The sequence below is a fragment of the Bos mutus genome, chromosome 2 (genome assembly GCF_027580195.1).
Source record: "Bos mutus isolate GX-2022 chromosome 2, NWIPB_WYAK_1.1, whole genome shotgun sequence".
In the NCBI taxonomy this organism is placed as follows: domain Eukaryota; kingdom Metazoa; phylum Chordata; class Mammalia; order Artiodactyla; family Bovidae; genus Bos; species Bos mutus.
Genome location: NC_091618.1, coordinates 55,572,055 through 55,585,538, shown reverse-complemented (window position 1 = coordinate 55,585,538; position 13,484 = coordinate 55,572,055).

Sequence of the window (13,484 nt, the reverse complement as noted above, 5' to 3'; positions counted from 1 at the left end):
TCTATAATGTGTACAATGATGAAACAGGGAAAGTGTTTGACTTTTAAGTCTACTTGGAGAAAGTAGACGACTAAGTTGGCAATTATAAATTAAAATGCAAAGTTCTAAAATTGGAATAAGTACAGTGTGTCGTGGGAAGACTCAGAAGACGCACCTAACTCAGCATTTGTACAGGAGGGAGTGTGGTCAACAGTGCCAAGTGAAATAAAGGCATAGAAAAGGTCAAGTAAATGGGTACTTTGGCTGCATAAATCTCTACCCTGTTAGTAAGACATCATTTTAAAACTTCAAATAATTTAGAGTATGTGAAATAAAAAGGGAAAATTCTTACTTCTACACATACTAATTTTAATACCCATAGTGATTCGTTAATTTTTAGTTCATGTTCTTCCAGGTGTATAGATAGGAAAATAGATTTATGAATATATATCCACGTAATGAATGTATCCATTTTACTTTTCAAAAAATCTAATCACAGTATACGTATTGTCATGCAGCCTCCTTTTTTCCATATGGACTTATTTCCTTATCATGCATATATACCCTAACTTAAAAATAGTTTATAGACTTATCTACTACAGAGAAGGCAATGGCACCCCACTCCAGTACTCTTGCCTGGAAAATCCCATGGACAGAGGAGCCCGGTAGGCTGCAATCCACGAGGTCGCGAAGAGTCGGACACAACTGAGTGACTTCACTTTCATGCATTGGAGAAGGAAATGGCAACCCACTCCAGTGTTCTTGCCTGGAGAATCCCGGGGACGGGGGAGCTTGGTGGGCTGCCGTCTGTGGGGTCGCACAGAGTCGGACATGACTGGAGTGACTTAGCAGCAGCAGCAGCAGCAGCAGCAGCAGACTTCTCTGCTAAGAATACACTAACTCACTTAATAAATGTCTTCCTTTTACTATGCTGCTGCTAAGTCGCTCAGTCCTGTCCGACTCTGAGCGACCCCAGGGACTGCAGCCTACTGGGTTCCTCCGTCCACGGAATTTTCCAGGCAAGAGTACTGGAGTGGGGTGCCATCTCCTTTTACTATAATTTTATTTAATTTTGGTTGTGCTGGGTCTTTGTTACTGCTTGGACTTTTCTCTAGTTGCAAAGAGTGGGGGCTACTCTTCACTGGGATGCACAGGCTTCTTATTGCAGTGCCTTCTCTTGTTGCTGAGCATGGGCTCTAGGCCCATGGGCTTCAGTATTTGCTCTGCATGGGCTCAGTAGTTTCAGTTCCCCAGCTCTTGAGCACAGGCTCAGTAGTTCTGGCACATGGGCTTAGTTGCTCTATGGCATGTGGGATCTTCCTGGACCAGGGATCAAATCCATATCTCCTGCATTGACAGGTGGATTCTTTACCACTGATCTACCAGGGAAGCCCAAATCTCTTCCCTTTGAACACTTAGGTTGTTTTCCATTTTTTCCCCTTCTAATAGTAGAATTTCAAAGAACATTCTATCCATTGGAGTTAGTGACAAATACTGAGAAAAGGATTACAATCTCAAGATTCTACACTTGCCCAAGATATGATAGGTGGCTCATTGGTAAAGAATCTGCCAGCCAATGCAGGAGATGCAGAAGATGTGGGTTCAATTCCTGAGTTGGGAAGATCCCCTAGAGGAGGAAATGGCAACCCACTCCAGTATTCTTGCTGGGAAAATCCCATGGACAGAGAGGAGCCTGGCAATGGCGTCTGAAAGAGTCAGACATCACTGACCATGCATGCACACAGAAGATATGTGTATGAGAAAAAAATTAGACATTTTTAGATCTGTAAAGTAACAAACACCCTCTTCCAACAACACAAGAGAAGACTCTACACATGGACATCACCAGATGGTCAACACCGAAATCAGATTGATTATATTCTTTGCAGCCAAAGATGGATAAGCTCTATACAGTCAGCAAAAACAAGACCAGGAGCTGACTGTGGCTCAGATCATGAACTCCTTATTGCCAAATTCAGACTTAAATTGAAGAAAGTAGGGAAAACCACTAGACCATACAGGTATGACCTAAATCAAATCCCTTATGATTATACAGTGGAAGTGAGAAATAGATTTAAGGGCCTAGATCTGATAGAATGCCTGATAAACTATGGAATGAAGTTCGTGACATTGTATAGGAGACAGGGATCAAGACCATCCCCATGGAAAAGAAATGCAAAAAAGCAAAATGGCTGTCTGGGGAGGCCTTACAAATAGCTGTGAAAAGAAGAGAAGTGAAAAGCAAAGGAGAAAAGGAAAGATATAAGCATCTGAATGCAGAGTTCCAAAGAATAGCAAGAAGAGATAAGAAAGCCTTCCTCAGCGATCAATGCAAAGAAATAGAGGAAAACAACAGAATGGGAAAGACTAGAGATCTCTTCAAGAAAATTAGAGATACCAAGGGAACATTTCATGCAAAGATGGGCTCGATAAAGGACAGAAATGATATGGACCTAACAGAAGCAGAAGATATTAAGAAGAGATGGCAAGAATACACAGAAGAACTGTACAAAAAAGATCTTCGTGACCCAGATAATCACGATGGTGTGATCACTGACCTAGAGTCAGACATCCCAAAATGTGAAGTCAAGTGGGCCTTAGAAAGCATCACTACGAACAAAGCTAGTGGAGGTGATGGAATTCCAGTGGAGCTCTTTCAAATCCTGAAAGATGATGCTGTGAAAGTGCTGCACTCAACATGCCAGCAAATTTGGAAAACTCGGCAGTGGCCATAGGACTGGAAACGGTCAGTTTTCATTCCAATCCCCAAGAAAGGCAATGCCAAAGAATGCTCAAACTACCACACAATTGCACTCATCTCACATGCTAGTAAAGTAATGCTCAAAATTCTCCAAGCCAGGCTTCAGCAATATGTGAACTGTGAACTTCCAGATGTTCAAGCTGGTTTTAGAAAAGGCAGAGGAACCAGAGATCAAATTGCCAACATCCGCTGGATCCTCAAAAAAGCAAGAGAGTTCCAGAAAAACATCTATTTCTGCTTTATTGACTATGCCAAAGCCTTTGACTGTGTGGATCGCAATAAACTGTGGAAAATTCTGAAAGAGATGGGAATACCAGACCACCTGACTTGCCTCTTGAGAAATTTGTATGCAGGTCAGGAAGCAACAGTTAGAAGTGGACATGGAACAACAGACTGGTTCGAAATAGGAAAAGGAGTACGTCAAGGCTGTATATTGTCACCCTGCTTATTTAACTTCTATGCAGAGTACATCATGAGAAATGCTGAACTGGAAGAAACACAAGCTGGAATCAGACTGCCGGGAGAAATATCAATAACCTCAGACATGCAGATGACACCACACTTATGGCAGAAAGTGAAGAGGAACTAAAAAGCCTCTTGATGAAAGTGAAAGAGGAGAGTGAAAAAGTTGGCTTAAAGCTCAACATTCAGAAAATGAAGATCATGGCATCTGGTCCCATCACCTCATGGGAAATAGATGGGGAAACAGTGGAAACAGTGTCAGACTTTATTTTTGGGGGCTCCAAAATCACTGCAGATGGTGACTGCAGCCATGAAATTAAAAGACGCTTACTCCTTGGAAGGAAAGTTATGACCAAACTAGATAGCATATTGAAAAGCAGAGACATTACTTTGCCAACAAAGGTCCGTCAGTCAAGGCTATGGTTTTTCCAGTTATCATGTATGGATGTGAGAGTTGGACTGTGAAGAAATTGAGTGCCGAAGAATTGATGCTTTTGAACTGTGGTGTTGGAGAAGACTCTCAAGAGTCCCTTGGACTGCAAGGAGATCCAACCAGTCCATTCTGAAGGAGATCAGCCCTGAGATTTCTTTGGAAGAAATTATGCTAAAACTGAAACTTCAGTACTTTGGCCGCCTCATGCGAAGAGCTGAGTCATTGGCAAAGACTCTAATGCTGGGAGGGATTGGGGGCAGGAGGAAAAGGGGACGACAGAGGATGAGATGGCTGGATGGCATCACTGACTCAATGGACATGAGTCTGAGTGAACTCCGGGAGTTGGTGATGGACAGGGAGGCCTGGCGTGCTGCGATTCATGGGGTCAGAAAGAGTCGGACACGACTGAGCGACTGAACTGAATTGAACTGAAAGTACTGTTTCTCTTTCTGGGGAATTTACTTGAGAAATCATTCTAGCAAAATCAAAAGCAAAACAAAACTATATCTCAGGGGGACTTAAAATGTATAAACTCATGAATGAGTGGTTAATCTGGCAAAATTTAACAGACCAGTGTAGAAGATCATAGCCTGGTTCCTGAATGGGGAACTTGGATATTATAAAGAAATTTATATTTCTCAAACTAATGTTTAAGCTTCTTCCAATTCCAAACAAACCCTGAGAGGGGCCTATTTTTGAATCATGACAAATTTTTCTAGAAAAATAAGTAAATAAGAATGGTTAAAGAATGTTTATCAAAAGGCCACTAGAGGTTGGTATTTACCTTATCAAATGCTGAAGAATTATAAATATATGAGTTAAATCATGTTAAGTACTGAGAATAGTCAAATCAGTGACTCAGTAGTGATACTGTGGAATTAGAGTTTATAAAATAGAAAACAATATAAGAACATATTTTAAAGAAATTACAAATCTAAGGGTAAGGAACTGTGTTCTTAATAACTAATGTAGAGAAAAGGGAACATTTTCATGACTACTTTATTAAAATTTTGCATTACAGAATACATATGGATAGATTAAAGAGAAAAATTCAACCGTAAAAAATTAGGGTAGGTATAGAGGTTCATGGGCTTCCCTGGTGACTCAGATGTTATATCATCCCTTTATGAGGAAGGACTCCCTCAAGCCAGAAAGCAATGAAAGAAACCACAGGAACAGATAATAGATTTTACCATATAAAAATATAAAATTTCTGTGGTTCTAAAAATACATAGATAAAAGGAAAAGGCAAATCCCAAACCGGGAAATATTTGTACAACATATATTTTTGCAAAAACCAGGATTGCCATTGCTTGTCAAAAGAATTGGTTAAATCCAATTCTTAGCCTAGTTTATGCCTAAACCTTTATAGATGAGTGTGCCTGCAGAGAAATACAAAACTGTGTGCACTGGTTTACTGTTAATTGCTTTCAAGGGAGACTTTAGTCCTGTTCTAAAATTGTAATACATTTCCCTAGGTCAATCACTCTGCCATGTTTCCTGACAACTGTTTAGTAGCACCTTCTCATCCAGCATCTTCTCCCCATCTTCACTCTAATTTGATGATCTTGCTTATAGTGGCAATCAGAAGAGGATTTACTACATTTACACCACCATATCATCCCACCAAGTAGCATCTCTCCTGTTGGAGAAGAATCTTCTGTGCTCCCATTAACACCTTCACAAGGGCACTGATTCCCACCCCTCTCAACTATTCATGGACAAGAACCTACCTCCAGAAATTCCCATTTCTCCTTTTCTCTAGTGAAACACTCCCTTCAGCCCCAGCCACATATTTTTTCACATCTTAATAAAAGATCTCTTGTCCCACTTTTCCCTCAAGTTATTGTACCATTTCTCTTTGCTTTGGAACAACCCCTCCAGAAGAAGTTATATACACTTGATTTAACATTTTCAATTCCTTAACTTCTGTTCTCTCTTGAACGTAATCCATTGAGGTTTCCATCCCCACAAACTCCTCTGCAACAGCTCTTGTCCACGTCACTAATGACCTTCATTATTGCTGAACCCAATGATCACCTGAGTTTTCTCTCACGTGATGAGCAGCGCTTGACGCAACAATCACCCCTTCCCAGAAATATGTGATTCATCTGGCATCCAGAACACCACTCTCCTGGCTGTGTTCTTCCTGTCTCCCTGTTTTTCATGTCTAAATGGCTCTCCTGATCTTCCACAACCCCCTAAGCTGTTTCCAGTGTAGTCCTGTCCATTTCAGTGAGTAACAACTCTATCTTTCCAGGTGCTCAGGCCATAAATTTGAAAGTCAAATTTAATTCCTCTCATTTTCTCATATTCCACTTCCAGCCAGACTGAACCTGTTGGCTCTATCTTCAAAATATATCCAGGTGCTGATTATATTTTACCATCATCACTGCTCCCACTCTGGTGCAAGCCAGGGCACATCTCCAGGGATTAACACATAATCTAACTGATTTCCCTGTGTCTACACTCGCTCCTCTTATTCTCCACCCAGCAGTCAGAGTGATGCTGTTAAGTCAGATTAGAATGCCAGGTTTTTGCTGACCACATCCTGAAGTCTTCATGTATGATAACACCCCCTTCTCATCCTCATCTTTTATACTCTCTCCTAGCTCACTCTGCTTCAATCCCAGCAGATGGCTTACTGTTCCTGGAAAAAAGCCAGGCAGCTTGAGCCTTTTCAGTGGCTCCCTTCCCTCCTTTGTATTTTCAAATATCTTCTTCCTCACTCATTCTCCTTAGCCATTTCTGATAAATCCCTACCCCTTTCTTTGTTTCATTTTTCACCTCAGTTCTCATTACTTTCTAATGCACTATATAAACAGAAGCAGGATATATTAAGATGTGGCAAGGATACACAGAAGAACTATACAAAAAAGATCTTAATGACCTGGATAGCCATGGTGATGTGATCACTCATCTAGAGCCAGACATCCTGGAATGGGAAATGGGGCTTAGGAAGCATCACTGTGAACAAAGATAGTGGAGGTGGTGGAATTCCAACTGAGCTGTTTCAAATCTTGAAAGATGATGCTGTGAAAGTGCTGCCAGCAAATTTGGAAAACTCAGCAGTGGCCACAGGACTGGAAAAGTCAGTTTTCATTCCAATCCCAAAGAAGGGCAATGCCAAAGAATGTTCAAACCACCACACAATTGCACTCATTTCACATGCTAGCAAAGTAATGCTCAAAAATCCTCCAAGCTAGGCTTCAATAGTATGTGAACCAAGAACTTCCAGATATTTCAGCTGAATTCAGTAAAGGCAGAGGAACTAGAGATCAAATTACCAACATCTGTTGGATCATAGAAAAAGCAAGAGAATTCCAGAAAAAACATCTATATCTGCTTCACTGACTATGCTAAAGCCTTTGACTGCGTGGATCGCAACAAACTGTGGAAAATTCTTCAAGATATGGGAATACCACACCACCTTACCTGTCTCCTGGGAAACCCGTATGCAGGTCAAGAAGCAACAGTTAGAATTGGACGTGGATCAACAGACTGGTTCCAAATTGGGAAAGGAGTACGTCAAGGCTGTATATCGTCCCCCTGCTTATTTAACTTATATGCAGAGTACATCATGAAAAATGGTGGGCTGGATGAAGCAGAAGCTGGAATCAATATTGTTGGGAGAAATATCAATAACCTCAGATATGCAGATGACACCACGCTTATGGCAGAAAGTGAGAAGGAACTAAAGAGCTTCTTAATGAAGGTGAAAGAGGAGAGTGAAAAGGCTAGCTTAAAACTCAACATTCAAAAAACTGAAATCATGACATCCAGTCCATCAGTTCATGGCAAATAGATTGGGAAACAATGGAAAGGTGAGCTACTTTATTTTCTTGGGCTTCAAAATCACTGCAGATGGTGACTGTAGCAATGAGATTAAAAGACACTTGCTCCTTGGAAGAAAAGCTATGACAAACCTAGATAGCATATTACAAAGCAGAGACATCACTTTTCCAAGAAAGGTCCATATAGTCAAAGCTATGGTTTTTTCAGCAGTTATGTATGGATGTGAGAGTTGGACCACAAAGAAGGCTGAGTGCCAGAGAATTGATGCTGTTGAACTGTGATATTGGAGAAGGCTCTTGAGAGTCCCTTGGACTGCAAGGAGATCCAACCAGTCAATCCTAAAGGAAATCAACCCTGAATATTCATTGGAAGGACTGATGCTGAAGGTGAAGCTCCAATACTTTGGCCACCTGATTCAAAGAACTGAGTCATTTGAAAAGACCCTGATGCTGGGAAAGACTGAAGGCAGGAGGAGAAGGGGACCACAGAGGATGAGATGGTTGGATGGCATCACCAACTCAATGGACTTGAGTTTGAACAAGCTCTGGGAGTTGGTGAAGGACAGGGAAGCCTAGCTTGCTGCAGTGCATGTGATTGCAGAGTCAGACATGACTGAGAAACTGAACCACAAATAAAATTTTACTGATTTATTTGGTTTGCTGCTGCTGCTCCTAAGTCACTTCAGTTGTGTCTGACTCTGTGCGACCCCATGGATGGCAGCCCACCAGGCTCCTCTGTCCCTGAGATTCTCCAGGCACAAATACTGGAGTGGGTTTCCATTTCCTTCTCCAATGCATGCATGCATGATTTGGTCTATTGCCTGTTATTTACCTTAGAATGTAAGCTCTACAAAGACAGGGATTTTGTTTGTATTAGTTTTACTGATGCAGTCCCACTGCTGGCACATAGTTGTTGTCCTGTTTTTGTTTCTCCTTGGTTTTTCTTCGTTACATAGTATTTTTTTTTTCTTTTTTTTTTAATTTTTTATTCCTTTATTTCTCATGTGTTCAAGCCAATCAACCCACCTACCCAGCAGCTTTTTTTCCCTTCCTGTCTTTGTCACATTTGTTGTTGTTCAGTCACTAAGTTGTATTGGACTCTTCTCGACCCTATGGACTGCAGCGCACCAGGCTTCACTGTTCTATATAACCTATGCGCCCCCAAGGTTGGTTGAATCTCTAGATACAGAACCTGCAGATATGGAAGACTAACTATACATATAGTTAGTCTTACTCAGTGAGTAACTTCACTTCTAGAAATTTATCAGTTTATCTTGGATTTTCCAAGCTGATATAAAGAAAATATGTACTGTTCCAGACTTTTAATAGGTATATGAAAAAGAAAGGAAATATTCTGAACAACAGTGACAGAAATCTTTTAGCCTGTTTTGGTTTTCAAACTTGGTTTGAGAACATATTAATTATCTGAGGGGTTTGAAATATATTTATGCCTGAATCCCACCTTCAGAGATTCTGATTTAATTGGTTTGGATTAGCGGTCTCTCTTGTTATATATTAGCAGCCTTTGATGATTAGTACTGAGATCCATTAATTCATTAGGGGCTGTGATGGTAATTCTGTTCAAATCTGTGGGCCTGTATTTTTTCACAAACAAAATTAAGGGCTAAGAGTACATTATCTATAAGCATCTTTGCAACTGGAATACTCTATGTTTATGCACGAAAATCTCTTATTTAGATTATAGGAATATTTTCCATCTCTTCCTACTGGTTTATTAGTGTGTGTGTGCACGTGTGTGAAAGAAGAGCACATGTAGCAAGGTCATAATGCTAGGAAAGAAGAAAACATTTATTTTTATTATAGAGAAACTGAGATAATAAGTCAAAATTTCATAAAGAGTCATCAAGTCTTCCACTCCCAACAGGTGTCAGGCATGATGTTAGGGCAAACTGTTACATGCTTATTGTAGGGCCAGCTAGAGCAAAAAACAGGCCTCTGAAACCAGGAGAGCTGTTTTTTTTTTTTTAATTTTTAAAATAAAATTGTCATTTATTATTTTTTATAAATGTCTTAGTCTGTAGGGGCTGCTATAACAGAATACCATAGACTGGTGGCTTAATTTCTAAAGAATAGTCATTGAGAAATATAAATATTTCACAATTCTGTTGGCTGGAAAGTCCACGATCAAGGTATTGGCAGATTTGGTATCTGGTGAGAAACTGCCTCCTGGCTCACAGACATGTCTTTTTGTTGGACCGTACATAGTGAGAGGAGCAAGGAAGCTCCTTGGTGTCTTTTTTTTAATAGGAGGATTAATTATACCTATAAGGGCTCTGTCTTCTATACCTAAGCATCTTTCAAAGATCTCACCTCCAAATACTAAAACATTGGTGACTAGATTTCACACAAACACTAAGGACACAAACATTAAGTCTACAGCAACATGGGATGCTGAGAAACATTAGCAAACAACAAGTAATTCTTCCTAAAGTGTCTAGGTATATAATATGAAAAGAACTTTTGATTTTACAGAAGCCTTCTTATGCTCGATTTGTATGCATGATTTGTAGCATTTTCTATAACATCCTTTTAAGGATAAGGAGTATGATATATACTCCAGTTAGATAAACCTTCGGAGAAGGCAATGGCACCCCACTCCAGTACTCTTGCCTGAAAAATCCCATGGATGGAGGAGCCTGGTGGTCTACAGTCCATGGGGTCAAGAAGAGTCAGACACGACTGAGTGACTTCACTTTCATTTTTCACTTTCATGCATTGGAGAAGGAAATGGCAACCCACTCCAGTGTTCTTGCCTGGAGAATATCAAGGACGGCGGAGCCTGGTGGGCTGCCGTCTATGGGGTCGCACGGAGTCAGACACGACAGATGTGACTTAGCAGCAGCAGCAGATAAACCTTCTACCAATAAAGAAATAATTGTATTAGTTTTGAGTTCAATCAGTTGCCAAAAATATTTTTTCAGCTGAATAAATAATAAATTCAGGCATACATTTACATGTGTGGTACACTTGAAAGCTTAGAACACAGAAGTGAAAGTCATTCACTCTGTCATTAAAAAGATAATGTAGCTGAGTTGAATTAACTCATTCAGGGATGCATTTCTTCCCAAGGGAAACTACAAAGTTATTCCTCCCAAACTAACCTCACTGCCCCCACACAACTAGACATTAGGGATCAGATAAAATGTCACCACACTTACTGGGCTTCCCAGGTTGTACAGTGGTAAAGAATCTGTCTTCTAATACAGGAGACACAAGAGACAAAGGTTTGGTTCCTGGGTCGATAAGATTCCTTGGAGTAGGAAATGGCAGCCCATTCTAGTATTGTTGCCTGGAAAATCCCATGGACAGAGGAGCCTGGTGGGCCACAATCCATGCGGTCACAAAGAGTCAGACACAGCTGAGCACACAAGGCCTTTTTTTGGACCTTGCCAATCATGCTACAAAGTGGATTATCTCTGTGATGTGTGAGAACACTGTAGTTCTTGTTAGTTTTTTAATCGTTAATTTCACCACACAATATGTCTAGTACCAAACAGGCCTTGGCCAGGTGTTCTCTTGATGTTGTAATAGTTTAAAAGAGATGGATAGTACAAAGAAAGTGAAAATAACCATTGGGGTCCCAGAAACCAGAACCTAGTAGTGAGCATGGGTAGTGGGTCCTGGCCAAACTTATGCACAGGATCTTAATGGATGCACTTCTGTATTGTTCCGGATCTCACTAAGCAATATCTTCTTTATGCAGAGTAGTGGTGTTGAGGTTCTGGGCATAAACTTATCATCATCTCAGAATAAGTCTATGTTTGGGCTATGAAAATGAGAAAACCCTACAGAAAACTAGTCTTAGAAGCAACACCTTGAAGTAATCTTGTAACTATAGTAAAGAATCAGCAATATAGTCCTTATGATCTAAATGGCTGGGCAGAGTGATGAATCTTTATTTATTTCACTGAATGGTAATATTAAGAAAGGTTATCTGGGTGGCAATAGTCACTCTTCCAGATACCTTTTTTTTTTTAATTAACCACCACCCTTGAGGAGTGATCAATAATTTAAAACTGACCTAGGTTGAAGAATTACTGAAATGCCCACTTCAGTTTATTTCTTAAGACTGCCTTTAGTTTTGGTGAATGAGAAAGCACTTGTTGCCATTTCCTTTCTGAGAACTGCTGAGTTAGTAGAGAAGGAAGTGAGAGATGTTCAATAGAATTCTGTCCTGTGGGGGAAGCACAGGGCTGGGCTGTGCCTCTGAGCACCAGCTTCTGCTTTTGTGGGGCTGGCTTCCCAAGTAGCTGGTTCGTATTTATAAATGTCTGTAAAATTGGTTTGAGGAGTCCTACCTAATCCCCTTTCTGGAACAAATGACCCCGGGTTTAGGGAGTGGCTAACTTTTTTTGCCCAAACTCAGGGCCACAACTCAGCGGAACATTCTTAATTGGTTTCTTATCCATAAATATTTTAAAGATTTGGTCAAACCTTCAGAAAACAAAAAAGAGGGTCTGATTTAAACGTTGCTTCTGTGAGAATTTTTTTTTTTTTTGGTCTGTGTTGAAGAATATAGCTTGAGAAAAACCTAGTTGAAGCATCAAGTCACATCAGATAATGACAGAATGAGAGCTTCTGATCCAGACTGGTAGTCTATGGGAGCCCTAATGTTGGATGTAGTTCTAACATTAATTAACATGTTTCATTATTTATTTGATATTGAAATCATGCTTATATTATTTTATACCATTTTCCAGCATTACATCAGTGTCTTTGGCACATTGGACCTTATTTGTCCATGAACTGAAGGTTTCTTAAGAATGTCTTGACTCTCCTGCTACTGTTGTTATTATTGTTGAAACTCATTTCTTGTGCTGTAATATATCTATGCTGCTTGTTTGTAGATGTTTGGGAAATGGTGTGGTTGAGATAAAAATATTCAGAAAGATTCAAGGAAAAATTAAGTCTTCTGCCAACTAAATTCTCTGATATTCTTAACATATGTTACCATTTCAGATAGTTAATGATTCTTTAAAGCACTATCTTGCTGCTAATACTTTCATTTCTTTACTCTGCTTTTTGACTCATAATTCCACCATTGCAATTTAACTCTAAAAATTACCTTTAGGCTGGAAGGCTCTGGGGTAAAGATTGCCTAGATTCAAAACTCAGTTTAGCCTTGGGCTTCCCTGGTGGCTCAGAGGGTAAAGCGTCTGTCTGCAATGTGGGAGACCTGGGTTTAATCCCTGGGTTGGGAAGATCCCCTGGAGAAGGAAATGGCAACCCACTCCAGTACTCTTGCCTGGAGAATCCCATGAACGGAGGAGACTGGTAGACTACAGTCCACGGGCTCCCAAAGAGTTGGACATGACTGAGTGACTTCACTTTCTTTCTTTCTTTTTGGCCTTCCCTGGCTATGTGGTCTCAGGTGAATTTCATCATCTGTAAAATGGGGATAAAAATTAACAATCACAGAATTATAGGATAGCCAGGGGGAAAATATTCCTTGAGTATCTACTATTTGTTAGGCACTATTGGACAATTTGGGGCTTCCCAGGTGGCAGAGTGGTGAAGAACTCACCTGTCTATGCAGGAGACATGAGATGGAGGTTTAATCTCTGGATCAGAAGATTACCTGCAGGAGGGCATGATAATCCACGCCAGTATTCTTGCCTGGAGAATCCAATGGACGGAGGAGCCTGGCAGGCTACAGTCCATAGGGTCACAGAGTCGGACACAACTAAAGCGACTTAGCTTGTACACATACACATCGGATAATTTATGAGCCCATGTGATGCTCTGTGAAGTAGGCATCCTTTTATTTTTGGATGATTCAATTATGACCAGAAAGCTTAGTCAATTGTCCTAAAGGTCACACAGCTGGTAACTATTTCAAGCTCAGGTTTGTTTTAAAGCATACATCCCTTTCACTACATAACATAAAGAAAAATTTACTCTTTTCCCTCCCCAGGTTATAATGTTTCAGGGTTTCCCACTGCTATTACACAGTTGTTTTGCATGTAGAAAACAGATGCGTGACTTGATAGGTCATGACATGGAGGAAATTTAAATGTGGAAAAAGTGAAAGAAG